This window comes from Mastomys coucha, unplaced genomic scaffold (assembly GCF_008632895.1).
Source record: "Mastomys coucha isolate ucsf_1 unplaced genomic scaffold, UCSF_Mcou_1 pScaffold21, whole genome shotgun sequence".
Classification (NCBI taxonomy): domain Eukaryota; kingdom Metazoa; phylum Chordata; class Mammalia; order Rodentia; family Muridae; genus Mastomys; species Mastomys coucha.
The window spans coordinates 88,878,537-88,894,118 of NW_022196904.1; positions in this window are offsets into that span (position 1 = coordinate 88,878,537).

The following is a 15,582-nucleotide window of genomic DNA, read 5'->3' on the forward strand; positions in this document are numbered from 1 at the left end:
GGAAGAGGAGAAAGAGGAAAGAAAAAAAGAAAGAGAAAGAGAAAGAAGAGTCTCTCTGGATTTCCTACTTATATACTGTAAATCCACTTAATTATATATGCAGCAGGGCCCACTCACTCTACCTCCTTCACAGTCCCCCACCCCCACAGTCTTTCTCCCTGAAACTGAGACTTCTCTACTCTTCTGTCCCCTAGACCCTGGCTAGAAATTCTAAGCAATCACTCTCCCTCCCCCAACCCCACCCTCATTTTTGAGATAAAGTCTCACACTATAGCCCAGACTGGCCTGAAACTTACACTAATCCTCCTATCTCCAGCCTCAGAATATTTTTGGACTATATACCACACCAAGCTTGATTCATTACAAAATTTCTTTGATGAGTGAAAATTTTTATATTATATAGTTATTGTTTATAAGGGGGCAGAAGTGGCTTTAAATGTATATCATGTTTATAATAAAAATATATAAGAGAAAAATGAGCAAAGAACTGTACCAAATCCAATTTCACAGTAAGACATTTAGAGACAGACTTGTCTCTGTTAGGACTTGTCATATTATAGTTCAGGTCTGCTTTATTCTCACTGAGTCTGCTTCCTAGCAACCTCAACTAAGAAATCTTACTAGCTTCACTTTGCCTAGACCAAGTCCCCAAAAGGAAGTGGCCATGGTCCTGTTTGAGGACAAGTGTGAGACACAGGGAAGCCCTATTCTGTCATAAATGATCAAGTAAGAGAATAAAACTGAGCAGAATGAAGAATTTGCCTCCGAAGAAAATGTCTCTAGTTTGGGAAGAAACTGATGCTTGATGGTTCAGCTAAAGGCCAAGAACAGAGAGCAGAGCGACCACTGACAAAATTACTTTGTCTTTTCTAGAATGGTCACTGGCATTTTGTTCACAATTTGTTTCTTAGTCTCAGCTCCATTCTCCCATCCGTGGGAACAGCCAGCTAGTTTCCCTGGCCTCCCAGGACTGTGTGATGTCACCAAGTGACCACCAGGGGGCAAGCAGAGCCCGCCCTGCCTCTTCCAAATAGTTTCTTGGGAGCCAAAGTCACTCAGAACCCTGCTGGCTTTTGAAATCATCAGAGGTTTCTAACCAAACCCCTTTGTTAAAAAGAAGAAAACTAAGGTTTATGGACGTGAACGACTTGGTCAAAGCTCCTTAATGAATCATGTGAGCTAGAAACCAAGGCTTCTGACAACTCCAGCTCTACCCATGTTCTTTCTGTCTCACTACACTTTCTTGGTTGATTCAGGGTCTCACCACACAGCCCTTGCAGGCCTGGAACTCACCATCTCTAACTCACAGTACCATCATTCCTAGCTAACACTTCTTTCATGTTTTCTACATAAAAACTAGTTTCCTGATTAAGTTATAAGAACAAGAGTCTGGGGAGTGTGTTTTGAGCAACAATGCTGTCTTGCAGACCGCCTGTGCTGTATGCTATTTGAAAGATTTCACCAAGCATGAAACTGAGGTGTGGCAGGTCCAGCCACCCTTCCTGGGTGCCCAGAGATGAAATCGCACCGTGCCTGCCCTCCCTCCCCCAGAGCTCATTGTCAGTGAGGACAGACATGTGAACCTGTAACTAATCTGGGAGAGGGTGTAACAGTGGCACAGATAAAACCATGTGGAAGTGCAAAGAAGGAAGCCACTACTAGGTGGGCACAGAACTGGATCCAAAGGAAGGATCTAAATTCATCCAAGAAAAAGGAATTCCAAATGGAAGGGACAGTAGAGGAAGCCAGCACTTAGAGGCTCAAAACTCCCTGCACAGCGTGGAAAAGAGAGATTCCTAGGAGCTGCCACATGGGTATCAGAAGCTGGATTAGGGTAGAGAAGTAAAGAAGTTTGGGGTCAGCCGGGGTGACACAGTCATGTAATCTCAGGACTCAGGAGGTAGAGGAAATTCAAGGACAGCCTAAGCACAGAGTGAGTTCAATGCCAGTGAGATCCTGAAGGAAAGATGAGAAGGAGAGGATGGGGGAAGACATAAGGATAAAGGGGAAAGGAAGGGAAGAGGGGAAAGAAGGAAGGAGAAAAAGAGGGGAGAAGAGAGGGAGGGGAGCAGTGGTGGGAGGGAGAGGAAAAGGGAGGTGAACAGAGGAGGGAGGGAGGGGAGGAAGGAGGGGAGGAGAGAGGAAGAAAGAAGGGAAGAAGGAAAGGAAGGAGGGAGGTGAGCAGAGAAGGGATGGGGCGGAGGGACGGAGAATCTTCCACCAGCTTTAAGGTTGCTGCTGTTCACGAATTCATTCAAGGAGCTTTCAGCACAACAGGCTCCAGGCTGCTGGACATGTTAGCAGAAGCGGGGGTGAAAGTGGGGCTGGAGAGATGGCTCATGGTTAAGTACACTTGTTGCTCTTCCAGAAGACTGGGGTTCGATTTCTGGCACCTACATCAGGCAGCTTATAGCCACCTTAACTCTAGCTTCAGGGATCAAATCCCCTCTTCTGGTCTCTGAGGTCACAGGACACACCTATGCTGGCACACACACACATACACAGAAGTAAAACTAAAACTGAAGATAACTGGACATAATGGCTTGCGACTTCAATCGGAGCACTCAGGAGGCTGAAGCAGGCAGCTCCCTGTGAGTTGGAGGTAAGTTCTGGTCTACCTAGCAAGCCCCAGGACAACCAAGCCTACACAGAGGCTCTGTCTCCAATAAAATAAGCAGTGGCAGAGGAATTGGTGACAGTATTACACAATCAAATTTCCACAGTTTGGAGCCTTGAGTCTTCTAAGCTTCCTGGTCCCGTGTGAATCAGATCCTGCCCACCACACTTTCTCCTGTATCTCACTTTTCTCTGCACAGTGCTTCCTAAAGCATGAGGGGTATTTGAAGATTCCTGAACTCACGGGGCTGTCCTCTAGGCACCGATTGGTAAGTAGCAGCCCCACTGAGTGCAGGTGACACAGTTTGAGAAGGGCCTAGACTGCCTGCATGCAGGAAAAGTGGTTTTATGACTGGAACCAGTGGTATGCCGGTGAGCAGACCAAGCCAACTTTCTACACTAAAACTAAAGGGTTGCAGCACCAGGAAGATTGAAAACCTGGCTTACTAAGTCTAGTCAGTGCATGCACACAAAAGAACATGGAAGAACACGGAAGAATGTGGAGCCATTGATGAGAGCATAGGCAACCTGAAAGGGGCCTAGGATTCATCCTTTGTTTTATTAAGAAAATAATAAAGCCCCCAAGGTTATGACATCCCTACACCACCATCTCATCCACACACACTCCCCCCGACAACCCCCCCCCCAAGGTCTAGCTCATCCTGTAGTGTTCAAGATCATGGGAGTATTGGTGTATTTGTTACTTTATTGGGTTTTTCTATCTCCAGTTTCCTTCTAATAACCCTTATTCCACTCTAATCCCTTCCAACCTCCCAATACTAGAGAGGAGAAAAGAAGGTTAGAGGGGAAAGTGGGTGTAGCCCTCTATAGGTGACTTCCTGCTGATCAGAGTCATCTGGATTCCTTGGGGCAGGTCCAGTCTTCATTATCAGGATGCCCAGCAATAGCAAACACATGTACTGCAGCAGAGGCAGCAGCAGGGGGGAGCAGCAGTGGCCACAGACCCTCTCAGGGTTCACCTCTCCCCCCAGGACACAAGACAATCTAAGTTAACAGCTGTGGACAAACTGAAGCAGCCCCATATCCCACACCTGGGATTAAAACAAAGACATTCACATAACTAGGTTTTTAAAGAAACCACAATTATCACTACATGATAGAGACAGATTATGTATAAGACTTAGGCCAGCTACTGCTATTTTTTTGTTAAATGGACTTAGTATCAAACTTCCCTTTAAAATCCTAGCTCTCTATCCATAGACTAGCAAGATGCTTAAACCTCATCAGAGAAGTTTCTTTTGTGTAGTGGATGGTGTTGAACACAGAAACTTACAACTGGTTACAATGCAGATAAGTAACTGTGGAGTGTTCAGCCATAAACGGGATGGCTGTATCATGCCCTCTCCCCAATGCTCAGGGGCCATCATGGAATAGGGGTGGAGTGGAAAGATTGCAGGAGCCGGAGGTCAGGGAAGACCAGAGTGAAACGGTGTCTTCTGAATGCAAGACGGGGGCATCCATGAGCTCAGCCGCTGTGGCGGCCTGCAGGATGTCTGCACAGAGCGGAGGAGTCATGAGCCCACTGAGGATCATCAGGAGGGGGAAATGAGGTTTTAAAGGGTGCAGCTTCCTGTAGGAAGACCGTATTGCAGTGGGCGTCCTATACTCAAATGAGGAACAGCACAAGTTGGAGTAGATGAATTATTAAATTAAAAAAAAGAACATAAAGTTGGGAGGGGATGGGAGATAGGGGTGGGTCTGGAAAGAGTTAAGGGGAGGAGTCAGGGTGAATATGATTAAAATACATTGTATAAAATTATAAAAAAATTTCTTCAAAAAGAATTACAGTGACTAAAAGATGCTGGGCTGGAATGGTGGCCGCATGGGGAAAGTGTTTGCAATACAAGCCTGAGGACTATAGTTCAGATCCATGTAAAAGATCCACACAGAAACAGAGAGTTCTTAGAGCAAGCTGGCTGGCCAGATTACACCAAACCATGAGTTCTAGGTTCAGTGAGAGACCTTCTCTCAATATACATGGTGGAAAATGATGGAACACGCCAGACGCCAACATTCAGCCTCCACATTCACACACACACTCACTCATTCTCATACACTCATGCTGCTGCCCATGCACACACTCACACACACACTCACCACGTACGCACACATCCACGTATAGGCACACACATTCATATGCACGCAGGCACACACACACACTCACATGTCCACACAGAGGCACACACATACACTCTCTCACACACACTCATGTACACACAGGCACACACACTCTCTCACACACACATATAAACTTACATATCTACATATCTACACAGGTACATGCATGCACACACACTCATACACACACTCATGTACACACACACGTATACTCAATGCGCACGCACATGCACACACACACACTCACGCACACTCAGAAGTGACTCAGAGGTCCCAGGATGTAGCAGGTGATAGTCTTTTCTCAGCACGCCTGAAGTCGGGGGTTCAATCCCTAGCACTGTATTCCAGGTTGGTGTCCTGTAACCCCAGGATTCTAGAGGTTGGGAAGGAGGAGTAGAAGCTCAAAATAATTCTCTACCACCCAGCAAGCCTGGGGGCAGCTAAAGATACATAAGGATCTGTTATCAAAAAAAGAAAGTAAGCAGAAAACCAAAGAAGAGAGACCCTGGTCGATAGGTTGGACCTGGAAGACCATTGACGACGTGACGCCTGACACATGTAAAGTCTGCTCTGGGGAAAGCCTGAAGGAAATCATTCCAACCAGGAAAACCACAAGGCAAAGACCTTGATGGAGGCTGAGAATGTGATGATGTGTCTCAGGGACAGAAAAAGGCCAGGTGCCTCAGCACAAAGAAGAAAGGAAATCTAAGGATAGGCAGGGGCAGCTCAGAGAGGGCTTTCAAATAGTCACTGAGAGGCAGGACTGGATTCTAAATGCAATGGGAACCCCTAGTCAAAGAGAACATTAAGACTTTCTGAATTACCCCTCTAGATGATGACCCTAAGGACTCCCAGATTCAGATGGATACAGTGCAGGCTACCGTCTGACTCAAGTTACATGACAGCACTGGCACCACCCTCTTCTTCAAGTAACCACCGACAGGAGCCTCTGAACATCCTGCCTTCCTAGTCCCTGAGTGTGGAGGAGGCCAGAACCAAAAGTCCATTCCCCATGCAGCTTGTTTAATAAGACCACAGGATTAGCATGATTGCCAACTACACAGGAGGCCTCAGGGGTGGCAGAGATTAGGACCCAGATGAAGGGTGATTTCATTCCATAAAACCCACTACAAATATTGTCCCTATTCAGCTTCCCCATGAGGGCTCTTTTTTATTGTGTTGTGTTTTATGGTTAATATAGCCCAGGCTGGCTTTGCGCTTTCAGTGTAGCCCAGGATAAACCTGAATGTTTCATCTTTCTTCTTTCAATGATAGCATTTCATACATGTGTCACAACACATGGTTCATGCTGCACTGGGGAGCAAACCCCGGGGGTTTGTCATACGAGGCTAGCACTCAACATCTGCAGTCCATCGTGTGTGTGTGTGTGTGTGTGTGTGTGTGTGTGTGTGTGTGTGTGTGTGTAGCTGGAGTTACAGGCAATTGTGAGCCACCTAATTTGGATGCTGGCAACTGAAGTCAGGTCCTCTTGGGAAGCTGTGTGCACTGTCCGAAGCTTGGCCACCTCTCCAGTCCAGAATTCTCACCATACTGTATACAGACTGCCCTGATAAGAGAAGACCCACAACAGGGCTCAAGAGGCTAAGTGAGATTTACATGGGCACATAAAACTTATACAAGTAAGTACAGTGTGTTTTGATTAAAGAAAATCAGTGTAATAGCTAGACGTGGTGGTGCACATCTTTAATCCCAGCACTCGGGATTAAAGAAGCAGATAGATCTCTGTAAGTGTAAGGCCAGCCTGGTCTACAGAGAGAACCCCAGGACAGCCAGGGCTTTAGTACACAAAGAAGCCCTGTCTTAAAAAGAATAATAAAAAAAAAAAGAAAAAATAAATAAATGAAAAAAGATATTGAGTGTTCACAATGCATAAATAACAATTTGATATGTTAAGGGTTCACTCATCCATTCTGTAAATGTTCATTTAGGTGAACACACTATCTGGAGATCCAGATGAACATATCCTAAAATACTCAGTGGCACGGTCTCACTGAGTAACCAAGCTAGTCTCAAACTTATGATCCACCTGCCTCAACTTCCCCAGTCACTGGGACTACCAGCATGCACCACCATTTCTGTCTTAATATTGGCTTTAAAATAAACATTTGTTACATACACAAGTGACTGAGCCCAGGAGTTGCAATAGGTGAGCAATATTCTCTTCACCAACTCTGAGCACCTTAAGTAACATTTTCCTTAAGTAATTGTTCCTGAATTGGTTCTGACTTCAAAGAGTCAAAATGAGGAGTTCACCCTATTTAAGGCAACAATCAACTCAAGCAATGAGCAGGTGTCTCTCACTATCCACGAAAGATTGGGTCCAGGACCCTGGTGGATACCAAAATCGGTGGACACTCAAGCCCCTTGTATAAAGTGTGTCTGCACAGAGTGGACACACATCCTTCTGCAAGCATGCTCCAACTCACCTCTAGACTACTTTCCCCAATGCAACAGTTACTACACATTAGTGCTTAGCAATGCCGATAAGACAGCAGGAAGCCTGAACACGCTATAAGTCTCTTCCTGAATAGCTCACACCTGAGTCAGTTCCAGCTACAGCTGCTAAGCCCAGAGCCATGAAGGACTGACTGTACTAGAGCAAGGGTTACATTTCTAGACATTTCGCAACTGGTCATTAAATAGCTATTACCGAAACAATTGCATAAACTTAATAAAATATGAGATAAGCTGCATTTAAAATAGATATTTTAGGGTTAGGGGTATGGCTCGGTTAGTAGAATGCTTGCTTAGGGTACATGAAGCCCTAAGCATGGGCTCTGTCACCAGCATTACATGACTACAAAGGCTTGCTGGAACACTCCTGTAATCTCAGCACTCAGGAAGATGATGAGTAAAGATCATCCTCGGCTTCATAGGAGTTCAAGACTAGCCTGAGCTATAAGGGACCCTGCCTCAAAAGAACGAACAAATAATCGAAAGTTAAAATTAAAAAAATAGAACAGGGATGATAAATACTTAAACACATCATTTTCTAACTTTGCACGAATGTGCTCAAAGTTATCAACACCTACTGTAACTGTATAGAAGTACTCAGAGATGGTGTCCCATTGTGCTTCCTCTTTCAAATGCTGATTCATGAAACCACTCTAGGAACCCAATTGCCTGTGTGTGTGCGTGCATGTTTGCACTGAAGTCAGACGCCAGCACTGAGTGTCTCTGTCGGTTGTTCTCCACCTTACTTTTTGAAACAGTCTCTCACTGAAACTGGACTCCCTCATGGACTAAGCACAGCAGCCAGTGAGCGCCAGGGGTCCCCCCTGCCTGCCTTTTAGAGATGTAGGTACTCGTGCTGGCTGCCATGCCTAGGTTGTTTTATGGGTTTGGTTTGGTTTTTTGAGCCATGGCTGGTTTTTACATGTGCACAAGTCTGTCACTGACCATACCATCTCTCCAGCCTTTCGCACTTCCTTGTAGAAGAGGAAGTGAAATGATACAGGGACAACCATCTTCAGCCATCTTCCTGAAGGAGTACCTGAATCTTCTTCCTGTGCCTCTCCCTCTTGTTTCTTTCTGCTGTGGATTCTGTAATGAGTGCCGAGGTCAAGCCCAGGCCTTGCACATACTTAGATGCGCCCTTGCATTGAGCACGTCTGTTTCTTAGCGGTTAAGGCTGAGGCCTGTGCGTGCTGCAAGCATTGCATGAGGAGGAATGTCCTGCGAGATCACTCCTGTCCTTGCTCATTCCGCCATATTTATTTGATTCCTTTGTATATAAGAGGTTTGGATAAGTGCTAGAAAATAGAACTACACACACAGTACAGGGAAAATACACAGATGTTTATACCCCTCACAAAGATGGGAAGTCCACAAAGTTCCAACCTAGCGTGTGCCAGGACTGATGTTTGATCCATAGCACCACCAATTATAAATAGGAAAACAAAAACAAAAGGCCCCAACACTTTCCTTGGGAGATTCAGGAAAGGCCTAAATAAATAAATAAGAAGAGGGATCAGGGTTAGAATCATTCAGCATGCAGGAGGCCCTGTGTCCACTTCCCAAAAGGTTTGAATCACTGCAACCCTTGCACTGAGGGATGGAAAGTTGAAGATCATAATGAACTGGAGAAATGGCTTTGTGGGTAACAACCCTTGCTCTGCAAACATGAAGACATGAATTCAAATCCCCAGCCTACATTAAAAGCTGGGCTCACTAGCTGCAAGCCTGGCTTCCAGGTCGAATCATCATCATCATCATCATCATCATCATCATCATCATCATCATCATCATCATCATCATCATCATCATCATCATCTAACATGGAGAATGATAAAGCAGTAAATCTAGTGACCTCCTCTGACCTGACAACCATGCCTATGGCCGTATGCACCAGTATAAAAGTTATACAAGGCACTTACACATGCAAACACACCCTCCACACACACACATGCACACGCGCACACGCGCGCGCGCACACACACACACACACACACACACACACGAATACATGCACACACGAGGCCCCCTAAAAAGAAGACAGAAGCTCAGACCATAGCAAATTCCATCATGGAGGTACATAATCTATAATGCTAGGAGTTTGAGGCAGGAGGTTCACTGACACCAGCTAGGACAAGTTGACAAAACAAGAGTAGGTGTGAATTTCAGACAAAAAGTGTTCAAGGGCCAAGATTTACAAGCAGATGAAAAATGTATATACACAGATATAGGTATGAAAATGCAGGGCTGCCTTGTGGGGGATCATGCTTGGTAAGAGTTACAGTGGGGAGTTAGTGTGTGCTCTGAAATCCAGCTCTACATTGTGAGCTATATCCCTTGGGTGACGGGATGGACATGATGGGTTCAAGAAGGGAGGTGATGGCATCGGGTTAGTCATCGAAATGATCACAGCTCTTTTGGAAAATGTAAGGAAAATACATCTGAGGGGCCCAGACTAGGGATAGGAGGTCAGAGGACAGGCAGAGTGAACATCTGAGTAGGGACTGAAGATCCCTGAGCTCTGGGGATAAAGATGGAGAGGAAAGCTAAAATGGCAGAAACCCTTCTGGGCAGCAGAATGAGCAGGGTTTAGGAGGTCAGTGAGCATACACCCATACATCCATCTACAGGTATAGCACATTTTTCGAAAAAGGGAAAAAAGGAAAAAAATCCCCTGTTACTAAGATACTGTGTGCTTGAGGCAAAGGAGCAACACCTTAGAATTGGAGGGGAGACATTAAGCCTGAAGGGTAGGCAGATTGTGGCTGTCTTGTTCCTGAGAGCCCCAGGGAAGTTCTGCTTCTCAGTCACCGACTCCACCCACTGCTCACTGGGGCAGAGTTGACAGCACAGCCTTAACCTGGCTGGTTACTGTCTGAACTATTTGAACATGGAAATCAGACCCTCTACAGAGTACGGTGTGGCCTGCCATATCTTCTCCTTTCTCACCCCTGTCCTAGTCTGAGACTCTGGTAGCTGTGTAAGAGAGGCTCAGGAATCAAGGTCCAAAGCGAGGATGGCTGTGTTTACCCACGGTGGCCCAGCAAGCTGTGGATGGAGCCAGCACCTTGAGTCTGCCCTTTCATTGCAGAGCTTGGGTGCTCTGGAGTAGACAGAGTTGGTTCTTTTCTTAGGGTCCTATTAGTTCAGGAGCTCATTCAACATGAGGTCTGGAACAGCAGCCTGCCAGGGCTGCTGGGGTTCTGGGTCAGCGTGCTCACCTTCTGGTGAAAAGATCCTGTCACTGACTGTCACTGGCACATGAAGAGTGGTGGGCCTCATCTGTACAAAGAGTTCATCCTGGGCTGCTTGGTAAGCGGGAGTGACTCCATAGAAGAGTCTCTCTGGGCAGGCATCAGGAGACATTGGAGACACTGACTGAGGGTGAGGCAAGAAGGGCAACTGGCATGTAGTTGACATGTCTCTGGCAGGCAGGTGACATGTCTCTGATACATAGGTGACATGTCTCTGACACATAGTTGGCATGTCTCTGGCAGGCAGGTGACATGTCTCTGATACATAGGTGACATGTCTCTGACATGTAGTTGGCATGTCTCTGGCAAGTAGGGGACATGTCTCTGATATATAGGTGATATGTCTCTGGCATGTAGGTGACATGTCTCTAGCATGTGGGTGACATGTCTCTGACATGTGCTTTGACCATTGAAACCTCCTTTGATCCTTGTGACAGTTGTGCAAGACAATAAACATATTAAGAGACTCAAATTATCAGTTAACCCTGAGGGGAAAGACTTTGAGGTTGTGTACCCCAGACTACAAACTTAGTTAAGATGGCAATTTGAGGCTGGAGAGATGGCTCAGCAATTAAGAGCACCCGCTGCCTGTTCTTGAAGAGGACCCGTGTTCAGTTCCCAGCACCCACTGTCACTCACAGCTGTCTGTGACTCTTCTGTTCTGGTAGACCCAGTGCCCTCTTTGGGCCTCCTCAGCCACCAGGCATGAAATGTAGCGACATTTGCAGGCAAAGCACTTATGCACTTAAAATAACAATAGAGCAGAACAGTGATCTTCAACTGGGTTTAAATAAGTATTTGTCGCATAGATGAGTAACTGGACTGAGGGGTGCCGGTGGGCGACCTCTGTGGGGAGGCTTCTGCCTTCCATAGTTTGTGAATTGGTTCTGACTCTAAAGTGTCAATTCCTTCCCCACTCCCTTAGGAAAATAATCAAGACAAGGCAGTAATCAGTGGTTGCTCCTCACGATCCAGCGCCATTGGGTCCAGGACCCTGAAGAATCTGTTCAGGTCCCTTATATAAACTGATATTGGATCTGCAAACAGCCAACGCATGTCCTCCTGTTTCCACACTTCAATCACCTCGAGACTGCTCACACCCACGGCAGTGCAAATACTTTATAAATAATTGTTGTACCGTCCCATTTAGAAATAAGGACAACAAGAGGCCTGCCTGTGTTCAGTAAAGTCATTTTTAATAATTTAGATCCTCAGCTGGTTCAATCTGTGGCTGCTAAACCCATAGATGCAGAAGGCAGACTGTACCTAGAGGCAGCCGAAGAAAGCGTCTGGCAAGGCAGTTATTAGACACAGATATTAACAAAATTAAATTATATGCACTTATAATCACATTAATTATGTTTAAAACAGAGGTAGCACAGGCTGGAATGTGACTTGGTTGATAAAGCACGTGTCCATCCTGCATGGTGCCCTGAGTTCCATCTTCATTCCCACACAAACAAGGCAGGGTGGCACAGGAGGAGGAGATGTCAGGGTTAGAAGTTCAAGGTCAGCCTCAGTTATGGAAGAAGGACAAGGCTGCCCTGGACTACAGGAGACATCCTCCACCAACCATTTTTCCCCTCAGAATAGGTCAGAATTATCACCCAAATCCCAAATTTTGGGATAACATTTGTTAGCACAAGTGTCTGCACTGCTTGGGGAGGAATATGAGAGGTGCCTATCTGACCAGACTTGAAGTGACAGAACATAAAAACATAAAATCAGGTTACAGAATAGATTTCTACTTTGACGAAAGTCTTTACTTTGAAAATAAGGTTCTCTCTGAAGAATTCCATCTGGATGAGAGCTGTGAGCCATCTTCAAAGGCCACTGAAATCTAATGGAAATCTGGATGGAAAGCATTTGACAAAACCAAAGTCCCACAGAGAGTAAGGCCAGCCAGAGGAGGCAGCATAAGGAACCATGGGGCTTCCTTACATGGTCGATTGGCCAAGCTATGGAGGTACAGACAAATTAAGAGACGTCATCAAAGGTGATTATTGGCCAGACCCCTTCCCTTGGTTCCTGATATGGATGACTGGGGAGGGCAGTGATGATGGTGGTGATGGTGATAATGATGATGGTGGTGATGATGGTGATGATGATGGTGATATGGAAACTAGAGGAGGAGGAGGATTGGAAAACACTGATGAAGGCAAAGAAGATGAAGATGAAGAGAAGGAAGGAGAGGAGGGTGAAGAACACCAGTGGATTCCAACCTTCTTTTCTGTTTCTGTTTTGATTTTCTCCAGTCCCTGAGAGCCAGCTGCAGTCATTCTCTCCCCTCCATTACCTCTGTGCTCAGCCACACTGTTTTTGAAGTCTCTTTCTTCTAAACACCACAGTTCTCAATGTATTTGGGGACACACCTTGAGCAAAATACAATGGAAATAGATTTTTTTAAAAAATAAATAAATAAATAAATAAATAAATAAATAAAGCCAGAACCATGCCCCCATCCCCAAAGCTGGAACTTACACATTTAGCAGAATGGTGCAGTGTCTGTCTGTCATGTAGCCCTCTCTCTTGTCAACTCCCTTGAGGTGAGTTCTTTCAGAAGCACTGTCAAGATTGAGTGGGCAAGGGCCCCTAATCCCTGTGACCCAGGCTGCATTGCTGGTTCTCCACCATTCAGCAATCTCTAGGCCAGGATACCTTCTGCCACAAATAACACCTGAGCAGAACGAAGAAGACCTCTCAACCTTTGTCCATCTGGATTCATATTCTCCTGAAAAGATTTTACTGTTACGGGCTATCTAGGTATCAAAATTTTACTAATAATAAATCTTAAATTCATTTAAAAATAATTGTTGGGAATATGGATGCCTTTGCCATTTGCTTAGACACAAAAGGACATTGGCATGCTAATGAGATGAATGTGCTTAATTGCTTTTAGATAAACAATTAGGTCTTGTCTGAATGTTTGATACTATAAACTATGAAGCCTCTTCCGAGTCTTTCGGAATTGGCCAATATTTTGGTTTCCTAATGTCCGATGCTGGAAATGCCACATTGCAAAAGTAAGTATAAACACAGAGGTACGTCAGGGGCTTCTTGGCAGTTATCGGAAGCTCTGTCCTAATCCTAAGTGCATCCAACAATTCTTTTTAATGAAACTCAAGTTAGCAAGTTAGTTTAAAAGCAATAATGTAAAAATCAAATGTCATCATATCCAGCACTGAGGAGCCAATAAAAGCAGGTCTCTGACCTCCAGTCAGCCTGTCTACACAGTGAGTGCATGTGCAAGGCCAGCCTGGCTGCACAGTGATTTCAAAGACAGCCTGGACAAGTTAGTGAGACTCCATCTTAAAGTAAGGAACCTGGGTCCTAATAAGCCATTTGAAGCAATGAGAATCTACCCAGCAAACTATATCTAGTTGCAAAGGTGGGTAAAAGTATGTGCAAGGAGCAGGGAAGACATGAGTTAGATACTGATTGGTGTCCTGAAGGAACTTGCTGTAGAGAAGGTCGCACAGCACCCCATCTGTGACCAACAGTGTGGTAGATGCTGTCATGTGGGAAGCGGAAGCATGCAGGAGAAAGACGCTAACTCAGAGGCCATCAACAAGCTCCAGAGGGAACCCAGACTCTAAGCACAGCACTGGTGTCTTTCTTATGCTCCACTGTGTCCCCAGCACCTCGTACACTGTGTCCCCAGCACCTGCACAGTGCCTGCACAGAGCTGGCACCCAGTAGGGCAGTCAGTAAATAGTGTGCCACAGAAGGGGTATTGGTGATTTGTTTTGTTTGTTTGTTGTTGTTTTGAGACACATCTCTATATTGTGTAGCTCTGGCTGTCCTGGAACTCACTGTAGAGATCAGGCTGTCCTCAAACCCGGAGACCCATCTGCCTCTGCCTCCTAAAGTGCTGGGGTTAGGGTGTGAGCTGCTATGCCTGGCTAAATCTGTGATCTTACTTGTCAAACAAGGTGCGTTCAAGAACATCATTCCAGGAGACAAACAGTGTGAGTGCTTCTTGGGCTTTCTCCGTTTGGCATAAACTAGAGCCACCTGGGAAGAGGGAACCTCAACAGAGGGATTGCCTCCATTACACTGGCCTGTGGGCAAGTCTGTGGGGACAGTTTCTTGATTAATGCTTGCATGGGAGAGAATACACTGTAAGTGGTGCACTCCCAGATAGGTTGTTCTGAGCTGTGTATGGAAGCTGGGCAGGCTGTGAGGAATGAGCCAGTGGCCAGCACTTCTCCATGGTTCTTCTTCCATTCCTGCCTCCAGGGTTTGCCCTGACTCTCCTTGATGATAGATTGTAAACTTAAGGTGAAATAAACTTTTTTCCTCCTGAAGTTGCTTTTGGTCCTGGTGTTTACCATAGCAACAGGAAGCAAAGCAGAACAGAAAGCGGTACCGTGTTGTACAGGCATCCATCTGTACATTATCCTCTGAGCCAAACCATCACCATGTTCAGGAGCCTCATAGAAAGAAGGGGCAGAGCTGGGCATAGTGGCAGACACCTTTAATCCCAGCACTTAGGAGATAGAAGCAGGCAGATCTCTGTGAGTTCAAGTCCAAACTGCTCTATAGAGTGAGTTCCAGGATAGACAGGGCTCTGCAGAGAGAACTTGTCTCAAAAGAGTGTTGTTGTTGGGTTTTGTTTTGTTTTGTTTTGTTTTGTTTTAAAAATAGCAGAAGGAGGGCTGGCGAGATGGTCAGCGGGTAAGGGTAAGAGCACTGACTGCTCTTCCGGACGACCTGAGTTAGGATCCCAGCAACCACATGGTGGCTCACAACCACCCGTAATGAGATCTGACGCCCTCTTCTGGTGCGTCTGAAGACAGCTACAGTGTATTACGCCAGAGCAAGCCGGGCCTGAGCGTGCAGGGTGGAGAGAGCGAGCAGGGCCGGAGTTCACGGCCATCTGTACAGCTACAGTGTGCTCATACACATATAAATAAGTAAATAAATCTTTAAAAAAGAAAACAAAAACAAACAAACAAACAAACAAAAAACAGAAGGAAGCAGAGAGAGTCAAGGGATCTGCGCCTTAGTATCCAGTCACCCCTCCTTTGTATACATGCCCTGACTGCATGTGGTCTTAGCAGACAATCTAGAGACTTCCATGGGGAAGGATGGGGGA